This window comes from Cyprinus carpio, chromosome B3 (assembly GCF_018340385.1).
Source record: "Cyprinus carpio isolate SPL01 chromosome B3, ASM1834038v1, whole genome shotgun sequence".
Taxonomy (NCBI): domain Eukaryota; kingdom Metazoa; phylum Chordata; class Actinopteri; order Cypriniformes; family Cyprinidae; genus Cyprinus; species Cyprinus carpio.
In genome coordinates this window covers 45,555,647-45,569,940 of record NC_056599.1, presented here as the reverse complement: position 1 = coordinate 45,569,940, position 14,294 = coordinate 45,555,647, and the positions used below count along the sequence as shown (strand labels likewise).

The 14,294-nt window shown below is 34.8% G+C and overlaps 2 long non-coding RNA genes across 2 annotated transcripts; both read left to right on the top strand.

Annotated features, from left to right (window-relative positions):
* Positions 1-552: 552 nt before the first annotated feature.
* Positions 553-1,701, top strand: LOC109088059. Its single transcript, XR_006154401.1, has 3 exons — positions 553-1,237; positions 1,356-1,409; positions 1,485-1,701. It is a non-coding gene; the product is annotated as an uncharacterized LOC109088059 (long non-coding RNA).
* A 3,153-nt stretch (positions 1,702-4,854) lies between these two features.
* LOC109088058 lies at positions 4,855-6,827 on the top strand. Its single transcript, XR_002017484.2, has 3 exons — positions 4,855-5,061; positions 6,021-6,048; positions 6,274-6,827. It is a non-coding gene; the product is annotated as an uncharacterized LOC109088058 (long non-coding RNA).
* Positions 6,828-14,294: the final 7,467 nt, after the last annotated feature.

The following is a 14,294-nucleotide window of genomic DNA, read 5'->3' as shown; positions in this document are numbered from 1 at the left end:
CAACTATGTTACTGACTATGTTTTTACATATACACCTAGAGCTACTAAGCTTATGGTACATTTATTTTCAGGAGCATAAGTTTTAGTCAAATTTTCTTGTTAAAAATTTGCTGTAATTATACTTGTGTAACAGAGCTCACTGTCAATTAATCCACTCTTGACACAGATTTGCTATTTTAAGCAATATTTCGGAAAAGAGAGAGGACATGACTTCTAGTTTTTCATCCATGTGCTTCTTGAGAACATCATATCACGCAATGCAAATTATGTGAGACTTTATTTTTTAAGGGTATTTTCCTAATTTGACAGTAAACATCTTTTTTTCACATTTAGAAATGTGATTGATATAAATATAATTTTCTAGAAAAGTATTCATTGAGGCTGATGATGAGAATCAAAATGATCTCACAGACATTAGATGTACCCACAATTATAGTATGGCCCACATGACTATTAACCAATGTCTCCATTTATCATCCATTCAATTTTGTATTTACAGATTCATCATTCTCCAGTATTCATCCTCTGGACAAGGGTTTGTATAATATACAAGTATGCTTTTATGGACAAACACATCTTCCCAAATGAATGAATGAATGATATATCTCTCTCTCTCTCTGCTGGCAAGAAAGAAGGAATTTTCAGTTATCTTTCTCAACACTGAAAGTTTTTTTTTTTTTTTTTTTTTTTCATGTTTAATTATAACCTGCGACTCATTCATTAATGCTGAATCTATGGCCTGGTTTCACAGACAGGGTTTAGCCTAAGCCAGGATTAGGTCATAGTTCTTTCATAGTAATTTTTATAAACATGCCTTAGAAAAAAACATTACTGGTGTGCATCTTAAGACAAAACAAATGCACTGACATGTTTTAAGATCAGTCAGTGCACGTTTCTTTCAGTTGAAATAGCTCAGATTTACATTTTAGTCTAGGACTAGACTTAAGCCTTGTCTATGAAACAGGGGGTTAATGTGGCTTTTGATTTCCGTTTTTCTGCAGAGTTTAGCTCCAACTTTGATTCGACTCAGCTTCCTTTTATTATCAATTAATTTCAATAATTAAATTATTCAATTAATCAACATTGATTAGCTTAATCAGGTGTGCTAGATTAGGGTTGGAGCTAAACTCTGAAGAAGAGTGGCCCTTGAAAACTAGTTTTGAAATTGCCTATTCTGTTTATATTTATACAGCAAATGAATTGCTGCAGGAGTCAAGCATATCATGGCCTCTTGAAGGTATTTTTCTAAAATTCTATTCTATAATTCAGAATATTATATTCTGAAATTCAGAATATTATATTTATTGTAATTATTAATAATTCTAGTTAGAGTGAAATTTTGTTTTATGCCACAGTTGCTTCGCAGCTCCTCGTTGAAGAGCCCCAATGTTCGGACTCTGCAACAAAAAGTAAGTCAAGTTTTGATTTTTAAAAATACAGTAATACTACACATTCAAAGAGCATTATGCAATATTGCTTCACAGGCTATCGCACAAAAGTCTTGCAAAGACTACAAGAAATTGTCGAGAACCAGCAAGACATTCTGGCCATGCAGAGGCAGTTACTGGCTGCAGTAGCTGTGACCGCGACACAGGAAGATGGGGAATTCCTGGAATGGGCCATGCCAAACAGTGGAGGATCTGCAGACCCTTGACAGGGATTTGGAAAATAAAGAAAAAAGGGCCAAGATGGTAATACTTATGCAAGACACTCAAATCCATTACGAGTTTTTTTGTGAGTGTTATAGAGGGTGTTTGTGAGTTGGTGAGTGTGGTATTGACCTTGATACAACATATAGATGGCATTTACATACCAAGGGGTAAAAACTTTTTGAATTTAAAACTTTTTAAGAAGAGAGAGGGGGCGTTTCCATCTCTATCGCTTCATTATATTGCATAATAACAAAGCCCTAATTTCTGAGAGACGCGGAACGGTAGTAGCGCCACACTATTTCATGCGATTTAAAGGTTTATAATTTTGTGCTATCCTCTGCCTCACCTGTCCAGCAAACACAAACTGTGTCTGCTGAATATTTCTCCCGCGGTAGCCTATAATTGTTTGCAGATCAGTTTTTTCCCTGCATTATTTGGGCAATGTAATATGTTTTCCCTCAGTATTCTTTCCTTTATCAAGCTCAAGGGGTTGAGTGACGTTTATGCTGTTTTGAGGCCGAAAGTGCACGGGAGAGCAGAAGCGTGTAACAGCAAATTATAATGTGATTCTACTCTCCCGCATTCTTTCACAAACAACACAGCAGGCGGCACGCAAACCTTAACAATGCAGGATACTTTTACTACTATAAAGCTTTTTCTTGGTAGACTAACAAACTCCGAAACTGAGGCTATTCATGCTGTTCTGCCCACTCTTCCACTCTTCTACCCACTACCCACTCTGTGTCCTGCACATTCTTGGTTTTCCAACAGCTTCTGCATATCTGATTTTTGGCTAACTGAGTGGTTATTATGATTACTGGCTAACTGAGTAAATGGAAAAAATAAATGAAATTAGATCTTAAAATAAGAACAATGTCCAACATTCACATTTTCAAAAGTTTACACCCCCTATGCACATGTTTGCATTACTTTTATTCATTCAAAAACTATAATTCCATTAGAGTGGTTTCAGAAGAAAATGTGTTCACATATTAATGTGGAACAACACATCATTCACAGCTTGAATGCTTTCATTAAAATAACAACAAAAATATTTCATCTGATGTCATGATGCTATATTCTTTTTTCCTCTAAATAACAGTCTTTCTTTCTTTCTCTCTTTCTTTCTTTTAAACAGACGAATTACCTTCGGTCCCTTGGAGGAGCAAACCCAGGTGCAACCTTGCGCAAAATATTGCGCAAGGTTGCATCAAATGAAGTCTTGGGTGCCTACAGCCTTAAAGGGAAAGAAGGCAAACTACCCTTCCAAAACCTGAAAATATGAAACGTGATCGTGAGGCAAGTTATCAGTCATTTTCTATATTTATAGCCAATTTTTTTTGCACTTTGGAAAATTGTTCTTGTCCCAATGTACATTATTTTAAATGATACCATACTTCAAATAGCTACAATGTTTACATGATATTATTCCTACATCTAGGGGCAATGCAGAAGGCGTACAAGTCTCTAAAGGCCAGTGAGATCGAAGACCTCATTTCAATGGTCCTAAAATTTGCCCCACACAGGCATTTAAAATGGTATGTAATGTGTCAGCTTTGTTTTAATTTTCAATAATTCAATGTACCCCATGCAAAATAGTTTTGATATTAGTTTTAACTTAGAAAGTATAATTACTAGATGAGTTTAAAAAGTAGTTTAGTTATATTATCCTAGTTTATTATCTTCACTGGGCATCACTTATATGGTAATGTGCAATTAAAATATTGCAGGGCAAATTAATTGTAGTAATAAATTCACATATTAAGGCTTGCAGGTGACTTCAGTAGTTTCATTGAAGTATCATTTTTATTATTATTTATTTATTTTTTTTTCTCAAAGTAAAACTAGGGCTAGTTAAAAGAATTATATAATGTTTAGTAATTGTTGTAGTAACTACCTCGCAAATAAATAAATTCCTGGCCAGTAAAAAAGTGTATATATAATTATGGCTGCAAAATTTTGTTAACTCACCGGCCATCGGCACACAATCCTTAACTGCACTAGTCAAAATTTTTTTTTTTTTTTTTTTTTTTTTTTTTTATTTCTATATTTTTTGTCTCTTTTTTTTCCCTTTGTTTTTGTTTTGCAGCTGATGGTGAAGTGAAGATGTTGGAGAAGTTTCACAGTTTTATGTTTACCGTACACATTTTCACAGTTTTGTTCACCACACACATTTTCATACTTATAAATTTAGTTTGATGTTGTTTAAAATAAAATGTTCATGTCCCATTTCAGAGATTGAGATTGTTTCTTTAAATGCAAGTCATATATTTTTTTTCATTTAATTCATGGTTCATAAGATTATGTACAATAAGAACAATATTATTGTTGTACAACAATACAATATGTATACAATAAACTATGTAGAAGTATTGGCTTGTTGACTGATTATTAAATGTACAGACATCAGAATGTTGAGGTTAGGAGAACGTTCTGGGAACCTTCTTAAGGTTAGGGGAACATTCTGAAAATGTTCTCGTAAAGTTTCTGAAACGTGCTTAGGTTAGGTGAACGTTCTGGGAACTTTATGGGAACGTTGCGGGAACGTTCCCCTAACCTTAAGGGGAACGTTGCGGGAACGTTCCGAGTAGGTTCCCGGAACGTTCCCCTAACCTTAAGGGAACGTTCTATTTACGTTAAGAAAACTTTCCTGGATAACCAATAGGGAACGTTCTGGGAACCAAAAACTAACGTTCTTAGAACGTTCCGAGAATGTAAAATTGTTAGCTGGGATTACTGAGAAGAACTAAAAAATAATTGAGACAACTCAAGAGTCTTACTGCATCAAGTTGCCTTATATTTTTATGTTTTCTCAACTATTTATTTTTTACAGTGTGCTGATTTTGCATTATTGAAGGCAGCTGATAATAACAAGCAGAATCTCTGAAGAAGCCCAAAAATCGACGTTGAAAATTGGTCATTGTTTGGTCCATCTGATTTAGTCCAAATTTAGTCCAAAAATAGATGTTGAAACCTGGGCTTTTGGTCCATCTAATTTAGTCCAAATTTACCAGAAGCACGTTTATTTTGGACCACATATATAGCTATTAACATAAATGTAGCTAGTGAAGAAATAGATTAGACATCTGACATATCTGAAGCACTGTTAAATATATTGAAATATATTTTGAAAATATATTTAAAAAATACATCAAACATTAAAGCTTAAAATTGTTCCTTATGATACATGTGTAAATATGTGTACGAATATTAATTTTTTTCAATGTTATTTACCACGTTTACCATTTCTAAAGATTATATTATATTATCGTAAATTCTGCGTGTCTTCTACGTGTTTTAATGGGCGCGCGCGCTGAACTGGAGCGGAGGAGGTCACCATGGAAACGGGGCGGCAGCTCAACTGTCAAGCAGCTGAACGCTGTCTCATGGTTGTTTTCGCTAATTTCAGGTAAGTTTCGTCTCTAAAATTACAAAAATGGTACATAAAATTGTTCCTGACACTTTCTTGCATGTAAATGACACGCTTTCGTTGAATATTTACTTTATAGAAATGGTTTAGTGTCTTCAGAAAAAGTCCGTTAGCATCTCAACCGTAATGTTAACTACAAGAGGTAACTTGAGCTCTTGTTTATTAAAGTTTGGGCTTTTAATGTCATCTTATGTGTAGCGCTTTATAGAGAGAGAGAGAGATTTTGTTTGTAATTTGTCGGCGGGTGAATGGAAGTAAGCTAATTAATTTAATGTTAACCTAAAAGTATGCACTGTACAGTTAATCGGATAACGTTACGTCACTTACACAGAGCATGAAAATGGTCTGAAACCACTGATCTATATATGATCAGTGTCTGAAACTTAAAACAGGTTTTGATCTTTCATGGTAAACACATATTGATACCACTTGTTCTGTGATTTCAGAAGTGTCAGAAAAAAAAAACATCTACGACACAGGAGAAGTTCCTGATTTTCAAATTTCTGAAGGGAGCTGCTGACAGAAAATTAAAACATCTGAGAAAACTTTTAAATAACTTTATATCTTTCACAATATATTTCGCCTATATCAGCATGCATCTGTAATTTTCTTTTGCTATATATATATATATATATATAATGTATGTATATATGTATGTATGTACGTGTGTGTTTGTTTGCTTGTTAGTTATTTTGATGTCCACACTGTAATTTACTAAAAGCATTACTAAATTAGTAAACCTAAACATTTAAATTCTGTTATTATTATTATTTTTTTTGTATATTCTGTAAATAGTTTTTCTTTTCTGCATAGAATAGGTTCTGCTGTATTGTGTTGTGCCGTCCAGTGTAGACATGGTGTTAGAACGCTTATGAAATATCATTACAAATGATGCATGTATGATGCCATTTATCACTGATAGATCTTTTCTATTTCAGAGACTGAAAATCATCGATAAACCACAAGGTAATTGTAACTTATTTCAATAAGAATAAATGAAAATGCATCTGTGACTTAATATTGCTTCTTATTTTTCAGTGGGTTGATAGTTCTCATTAAACACATAGCTTTTTTTTTTCTTCATCTTTGTGCATTTTAAGATGTAGTGCATATTTATGAATACATTTTTTTTTACTTTAATGTTGTTTACCTTTTTAACATCATAATATTGGTTGTCTTTTCTTTTTTCAGAGTTTAGCTCCAACCCTAATTAAGCAGACCTGAGCAGCTGATCAAGGATCACCAGAAACTCTGCAGAACGTTGGTTCTCCAGCTCAGGACTGGACACCGGTGTTGTAAGTCATCAGTCTAGAAGAAATCCTGCCTCTTTGAATGGTCATGTTCAGAACATGTTGCAGGAGATCTCACATTGTCTCTCAAGGTCCACTTCCATGCAGAGTTACATGCAGATTAGTCCAGCACACCTGAACACATTAATCAAGGTCTTCAGTTTTACTAAGTATAAAGTCACAAACAGGTGAGTGTGATCAGATGTGGACCTAAACTCTGGCTGTGTATCACTCAGGTCCCTTGCTCAGTAGTCAGTGGTTAAGGGCTGTTTCAATCACAATTTTTTTTTTACAGTGCAACGAAATGTTTGCTGCCTAAAAAGCTGTGAAAACCAGGAAACATCGATGCTCACTATGTTCCCTTATAGGCAGTTCTGAAGCTCACAACTTAAAGAGATAATTCGCTACAAAATTACACGTAATAGATTTTAAAACACAAACCAATATTATATTTCAGCATAACCATATATCACTAGACAGGTAATGTCTAATCTAGTAAACATTTGCAATCTTGCACATACATGTAACAAAGTATTTATCATAATGTTCTGTAAATAGCATTAAAAAAAGATATCAGTTTTACTGTTGCGCATTAATGTCAGGAGTGATGTTGTACAATGAGGACAGAAATAGTCACCAGTGTATAGTGAGTCACTTTCACACATGCTTTTCGCGCTATTGATAATACAAATCTCCATGTGAGACGTGTGACACGTAAATGCCCACATAAACAAAGCAGCAACATGTTCATCTTGGATACTTTTCCTTTTTGCAATAAGAAGCTGAGAGGAATAAATCTTGTATTTACCTCAGAAGAAGATGCGCTGAGAGAAATAAGCTTTGTTTACCTCACAAACAGAATGCTAGTGGAGGAGATATTTTATGCTAAGTAAGTATATTTCTTATTTGCATTAGATAATGTTTTGTTGTGATCTGTGGTGTAGTCCTAAAGAAAAAAGTGGTTTACTATTACCCAGTCGTTCCCCAACCCCCGTCTCACCACCACCACAAAAAAAAAAATATGTTTTTGGTTTATTAGTAATTTAGTATTATCAATAGAGTATACTCTAAATTTGATCAACAGATTATTTTTCAAGTAGTCTACAGCATGACTTCCAGGTTGTTCCAGCCCATCTGTCAACGCATTATTAGTTCTTTATAATTTTAACATGTGTCTTTGGAATTATATTCATTGTGAAAAGTGCTTTAGAGATACATCTTAATTTAATGTTTTTTTTTTGTTTGTTTTTTTTATGTTCATCTTAATTTGATGTTTTATGTTTTATTTTATGCTTTTATACACTGATTGTATTATTTAGGAAGGGATTTCTACTTCCTGCAAGTGGATTTTGCAGCATGTAGGCAAGGCTGGACTGGGGTTCAAATTGGGCCTGGACATGTCCAGAGTTAACATTTAAATTGAGTTCTCTCATGAATGTTCTGCTGTGTTATAGGGCCTTCAATTGGAGTAAATAAATGAATAAATAAAACAGGACAGAAACAAATAATGATAGATATTACTGGAATTCAAAGCACATGCATTTTTGTCAGAGGAATGATTTTGAGCTAGAATGATGAAAATATTAGGCCTACTTCTAATGGATTCTGTCATCCTTTCCTCACCCTCAAACATGTATGACTTACTTTCTTCTGTGGAACACAAAAGAAGATATTTTGTAGAATGTTACCAAACCATTTTGCTTATACCTTCTACTGTATGGACAAAAATGTCTTGAATTTCTCAAATTATCTTATTTTTTATGTTCCACAGTAGAAATAAATAAATACAGGTTTGGAATGACATGATGTTAAGTAAATTTTATTTTCATTTATCACTTTACATTGTGGCGCAAACGCAGCGCTGTGCGGAGGCATTGCGTAGCGCCACTTCACACTTTTTGCAGTTTTTGCTTTTTGCAGTTTGGTGTAATTTAAAAACAGTGCCGAATGTGGGGGAGGTCTCCCTCACTTCGGCGATCCGCTCACAACTCGACCAGTCCACCGGTCCATAAATGTTCTCTAAATGACACGCACACTCATTCGATGATGGGCGGGGAAAGGTAGAATGACAGAAGTGATAATATGCCAATTACAACAAAGAATCATGCGTTTCACACAACTGTATAGTACACCATTAAAGGGGAAACTATAGCCTACATGATAATAGATTACGGACTTGCGAAGCAACAAAACAAGTGGGTATACTGAGGGTATACGCAAATACTGATCCTTAGAAGTCATAATACGCAAATGGCCCGGGAAAAAAAGTAAGCTTACGGTGTATACTTGCCTATGACCCCGACTACACCACTGGTTGGAGCAACATGAGGGTAAGTAATTAATGACAGAATTTTAATTTTTGGGTGAAATATGTTCTAATGTGGTTATAATTGGCCATTGTTTTCATTTTCAATATTTTAAAGATTTATTGTTTTGAAAAATTATGTTTAAACAAAAGATGGATTCATTTGATGAAAAGTTACAGTAAAGACTTAAATTGATAAAAAGAAAATGAAAAAAAAAAACTTTCAAATAAATACTGCACTTTTGCCAGTTCTATTCAAAGAATACTGAGAAATGTAATAGTTTCCACAAAATTATCGGGCAGCACATCTGTTTTTGACATTGATAATAATCAGAAATGTTTCTTGAGCAGCAAATCAGCATATTAGAATGATTTCTGAAGATTATGCGACACTGAAGACTGGAGTAATGATGCTGAAAATTCAGTTCACAGGGATAAATTAAATTTTAAAATGCATTCACATAGAAGACAATTATTTCTGTAGTTATATTTCACAATATTACTGTCACAATATCAAATGCAGGCTTAAGAGGTGATCAGAATGTATATAATATAGATTAATATATATATATATATATATTTTTTTTTTTTAAGATGTTACATATGAAAGATGTATTTAATGTGTCAATAAATGTGTCAATATACTCTTTTGTGAATTGTCTTATTTTGACAGTAATTATGAATATGAAATATAATTAATGAATTCACAGTTGAAAATAGGCCTGAAAAGATGTCTTTTTAACTTTAACTTTACAACCACATTTAGACGTAATTTGGATGTCTTTTTATAGACGTCTTTTCGACGACCTGAAAAAGACATCTTTTGAACTTGCAACTAAATTTTAACGTTGTTTAGACGTCTGCCAGTGACGTCTTTTCAACAAGTTTTTGCTGGGTGGGTATCGATCTCTTTGATTTTATTTTCTATTCTCTTTAAACATTTTGTTCTGTTACATCTTACAGATGAACTATCCCTTTAGCTAAGGTTTTAAATATAACTAGTAGTTTTATTCCAATGTGGTATTAGTACTAAAAGTAGTTAACTAAAGTACCTCAATATTTCTTGTGCTAATTACGTTTGTCATAGCTCTAATCAATTTCTCTTTTCCTTCTTTCCCTAAATCAGACCAGACCCCTGTACTGCAGGATAAAGCTGAATGTGCCAGTGCTGGACAGGTTTTTAATGGTTTTAGGCCCTGACAGTACTGCTGGATTTTCTGAGAAGTGAAGGGCAACATGGATGGTGTGCCACGATCCAGACCCTGGTGTTTCTCTTCTGTCTGCCAGTGGTACATCATACAGATGGTCTCCAGAGTGTTTGACATGTGCCTCGTTCCACTGCCACCGCATTGTCCTCTGTGTCACTGAGGAGGTGCTGGCCATTCACCAAGAGATTGACTTCCTGAAGACCCCAGAACACATGGAAGCAGGGCTGGGCTCAAACTGATGTTGTTTTTCTGTTAAACCTAAGCTATGCTTTAAATGGTTGTAAAAAGTCAAGACAAACTTTAAGTTGGCTTGAGTGTTGGATGTGATCTATGTTTTGTTTTTTTTTTGTTAGTCATGAGCTATGCAGCTTAAAGATAGATCGATGCTAAGGTCCTAAGAATGGTTGGTAGGGTGTTTCTATGTTGTTGCTAGGGTACTCTGGTGAACTTTAAGTTGGCTTGAGTGGTTTGCTAGGGTACCCTGGGCCATTGATAGGGTGTTGCTTTGCGGTTACTAGGGTATTTTAAATGTCCTATTGGTATTTTCACACACATGCATTTGGCACTAAATACAACATATAGCCTAATCTGTGGGTTCTATCTCTAGTTTATAACAGCATGAATGTGAAGCAATAATACGATCGCATACAGTCAAATGGGTAAGTCTTTACAATACATTTATTAATATATTTTAAAAATAATAGGTAAATGTCCTTTATTAGGGAGTGGACTAAGTATGCCATAAAACAATGCAAATGACGTCGCAAAACTTGGCAGATGTAACATTTACATTTGAATTTAGTCATTTAGCAGACATTTTTATCCAAAGTGACTTACAAATGAGGACAATTGAATCAATCAAAACCAACAAAAGAGCAGCATATCTACTCCTGAGCAGAACATCTGGACAGAGCTTAGTGAGCAGCTAGAGAACAAGATCACCGCAAAGGCTCTATACACCTACAGTCGTGGCCAAAAATATTGGCCCCCTTGGTAAATATGATCAAAAAATGCTATGAAAATTCATCTGCATTGTTAAACCTTTTGGTCTTTTATTTAAAAAATGCACAAAAATGTATCCTTTCATTGGATAATAAGAATTTAAAATGGGGGGAAATATCATTATGAAATAAATGTTTTTTTCTAATACACATTGGCCACACTCAATGGCCCCCTTTTATTCAATACTTTTTGCCAGTTTAACACTAAAATCTTCTCCATGAGGTTGCCAGTTTAATCACTCCAGCTTTAGATTCCCAGCTCCAATGTTCTCTTCAGTGTTTTGCTGCTATAAAAAGCTGACCCATATTTTGTTGTTTTTTTTGAGTTTCATTTGGATCATAGAAGATCCAAACATGGCCCATTTAAATTTCTCCAGTCACTTACTGATTTGTTTACTTTGTTGGTATTTGATAGAATCCTGATGCCATGTGTCTAAACAAGCTGTCCAGGACCTCCAGCAGAAAATATAGGCCCACAACATCAAACATACAGCAGTTAATTTCATTGTACACATGGGGTACTTTTTTTCTCTGTGTTTACCAAACCCATCTTGAGTGTTTGCTGCTAAAAAGCAAATTTTTTTAGTTTCATCTGATCGTAGAAGCCAGTCCCATTTGAAGTTTCATGGCTGATAACTGAATATGCTTTAGTTTGTTTTTGAATTCATGTTGATGTAGGTTCTGTTTGACAATTTTTTAAAAGTTTTTCTGAACCAGAGACTCAACTTTTTTTCTGCAACTCTCCAGCTGTGGTCCTTGGAGAGTCTTTAGCTACTCAAACTCTCCTTCTCACCACACATTAGGATGATATAGACACACATCCTCTTCCAGGCAGTTTTGTAACATTTTCTGTTGGTTGGAAATTCTTAATTATTGCCCTGATGGTGGAAATGGTAATTTTCACTCCTCTAGCTCTTTTCTTAAAGCCACTTCACTAATTTGTGAAGCTCAGTTATCTTTTGCTGCACATCAGAAATGTATTCTTTGGTTTTTCTTATTGTAATCGATGATTAAGGGAATTTGGGCTTTGTTTTCACTTCTCTTTATATTTCTGTGAAACAGGAAACCAGAGCTGGATGATTTCATGTTTATAATCATGCTGGAGTGCTCAAAATTGTGAATATGAATGGGAATATACTTCAGAGATATTTTACTTATAAGAATTTATAGTGATGCCAATAATTGTGACCAACGAGTATTTGAGAAAAACATTCATTTTATAATAATATTTCCCCTCCATTTTAAATTCTTATTATCCAATGAAAGGATACATTTTTGTGAATTTTTTTTTAAATAAAAGACCAAAAGGATTAACAATGCAGATGAATTTTCACAGCCTTTTTCAATCATATTTACCAAGGGGGCCAATATTTTTGGCCACGACTGTATGTTAAATTAAACAGACACAACATCTGGTCTGCTTTAGGGTTTACTCATGAAAGTGATAATGAAACAAGTGGCAGTAGTGACACTGACTTTTGACACTGATTTTGAGCCAGGGACCCTTTTCCCCAGACCAAAAGATAGCTGGACTTTTGATCGTGAAGTTCCATTTCAGAAATGGATTGAATGTATGCCTGAAAGAGTTCAATACAAAAACAAGTTCTCTAAAACACAAAAAAGGGAATACACATTTTGAAGCCTGGCATCTGGATGCATGTGATAAATCATCACATTTGGCAAGAAGTGAAAAGCCCCTGCACATTTGCCTTTAAAAGAGCCAAGGTCTATCCGTCAGCCACAGAGAAATATATAGAAATCAGAGGCAAGTGTAAGGAGTGTCAAGGCCACATTCACATAAAATGCAACAGAGAGCCTGAAATGAATAGCCCAATGGTGCTTTATTAAAAACACAGATGACTCCTTGCACACTGGTTGTTCCAAGCGTCCGATGTCTGGTAACTTGCGTTTGCAGATATCCAAAGAACTGTGTGAGGGTAGAATGGAACTCCATGTATGGAGGACATCAGCGGCAACAAAGCTGATGGATTTTGGAGATCCTGAGCCAAGCCATCTGCCTAATTTGGCCACCCTGCGCAAAGCAAAGCAAGAGAGAACTAGGTGACCACTGCGATGTTAAAATACAGCGCACCTCACAGTGGTAGCATTATAGACATTGGACTGGTCAAGTTTTTCTGTCACTGTTGGATTCAAACACAAATGTATATGTACAAGTCATTATCAAAGACATCTACTAACCCCACTGTGTTTTGATGGGTAGTAGTGAGGAAACTGGACTCCATGTGGACATGTCTTATTATGTATGTTTGGAGTAGAGCAAAGGCATGTTTGGCACGCAGTCTGCGTAGGGCACCAAATGCACCATCCCATTTTTCAAAAAAAAAAAAAAACATGCGCCATTCTCCCATCCGAGCCAGCTCGCACCTCATGTTTGCGGCTAAATGTTCATAATTGATGGATGGACATCTATGCCCGGGTAAAGGACATCAGCAATCCGGCGCAGAGAAAAGAAAACTAAAGAAAGTAAAAAATAAATAAATAAATTAGGCATAAAGTTGGCTTGACGTTGGATCCTATATTTGTCAGTTACTGGGCAGATTTGAGGAGAATGACTTACAGTCCATCAAAAAAACAACTGTAATTGTTATCAGGTGTCAGCGCACAATTGAATTGAATGTTTTATATTTATTAAAATAAACTGTAAATCATAGCAAATATGCTACTTTTTCACATGGGCTCAAACGCTGTAGCATTTCAGACTTGCAGTCATAAAACTGTGTTCAGGTGTCAGCTACAACACCTTATACAAATATATATAAAATACATTAAAATAAATTAAAATAAATTATTCATTTAAAAAGACGTTTATCACTTTCCACATTCCTGTGAGTTTTGATGTGCAATTTATGTACATGTTATAACAAATGCCTGCAAAGGGAGCCAAATGCCATGTAATTGCTGCTGCTACACTTACAGGAGGATCAAATCCAAAGGCACTGACCAAACATTTAATTCAAATATTCACTTTATCTTTCATTTTTGGCCTTTTTGTTATAGATGACACAGCCTTTATAATTTCTTTGCTCACAACCCTTACAAAAATCAGGTCATAGTCTGCTTAATTTCCCTTTTGCATGATTTCTGATGCTTGAGACTATAAAATAAAGTGTCATAATAAAGTTATGCCATATAAATGTCAGAGCTAAAATTGTAATTTGTAAATAATACAATTAATTTCATTTACTTTTTTAATTCTATTTTCACCCTATAGTGGCTCATAGAATATCATATTTGAGGAAGAGGGGCACAACAATATAATTGTGCTTAGGGGGCCCTTTTGGTTGTGGCAGTTTATGGGAGATTATGGTGTGTGATTAGTGCTAATGTTTTCAGGTAGTGCAAATGCTGTCATATTTCACTGGCTGACTTTTACGCTGACAGAATGGAT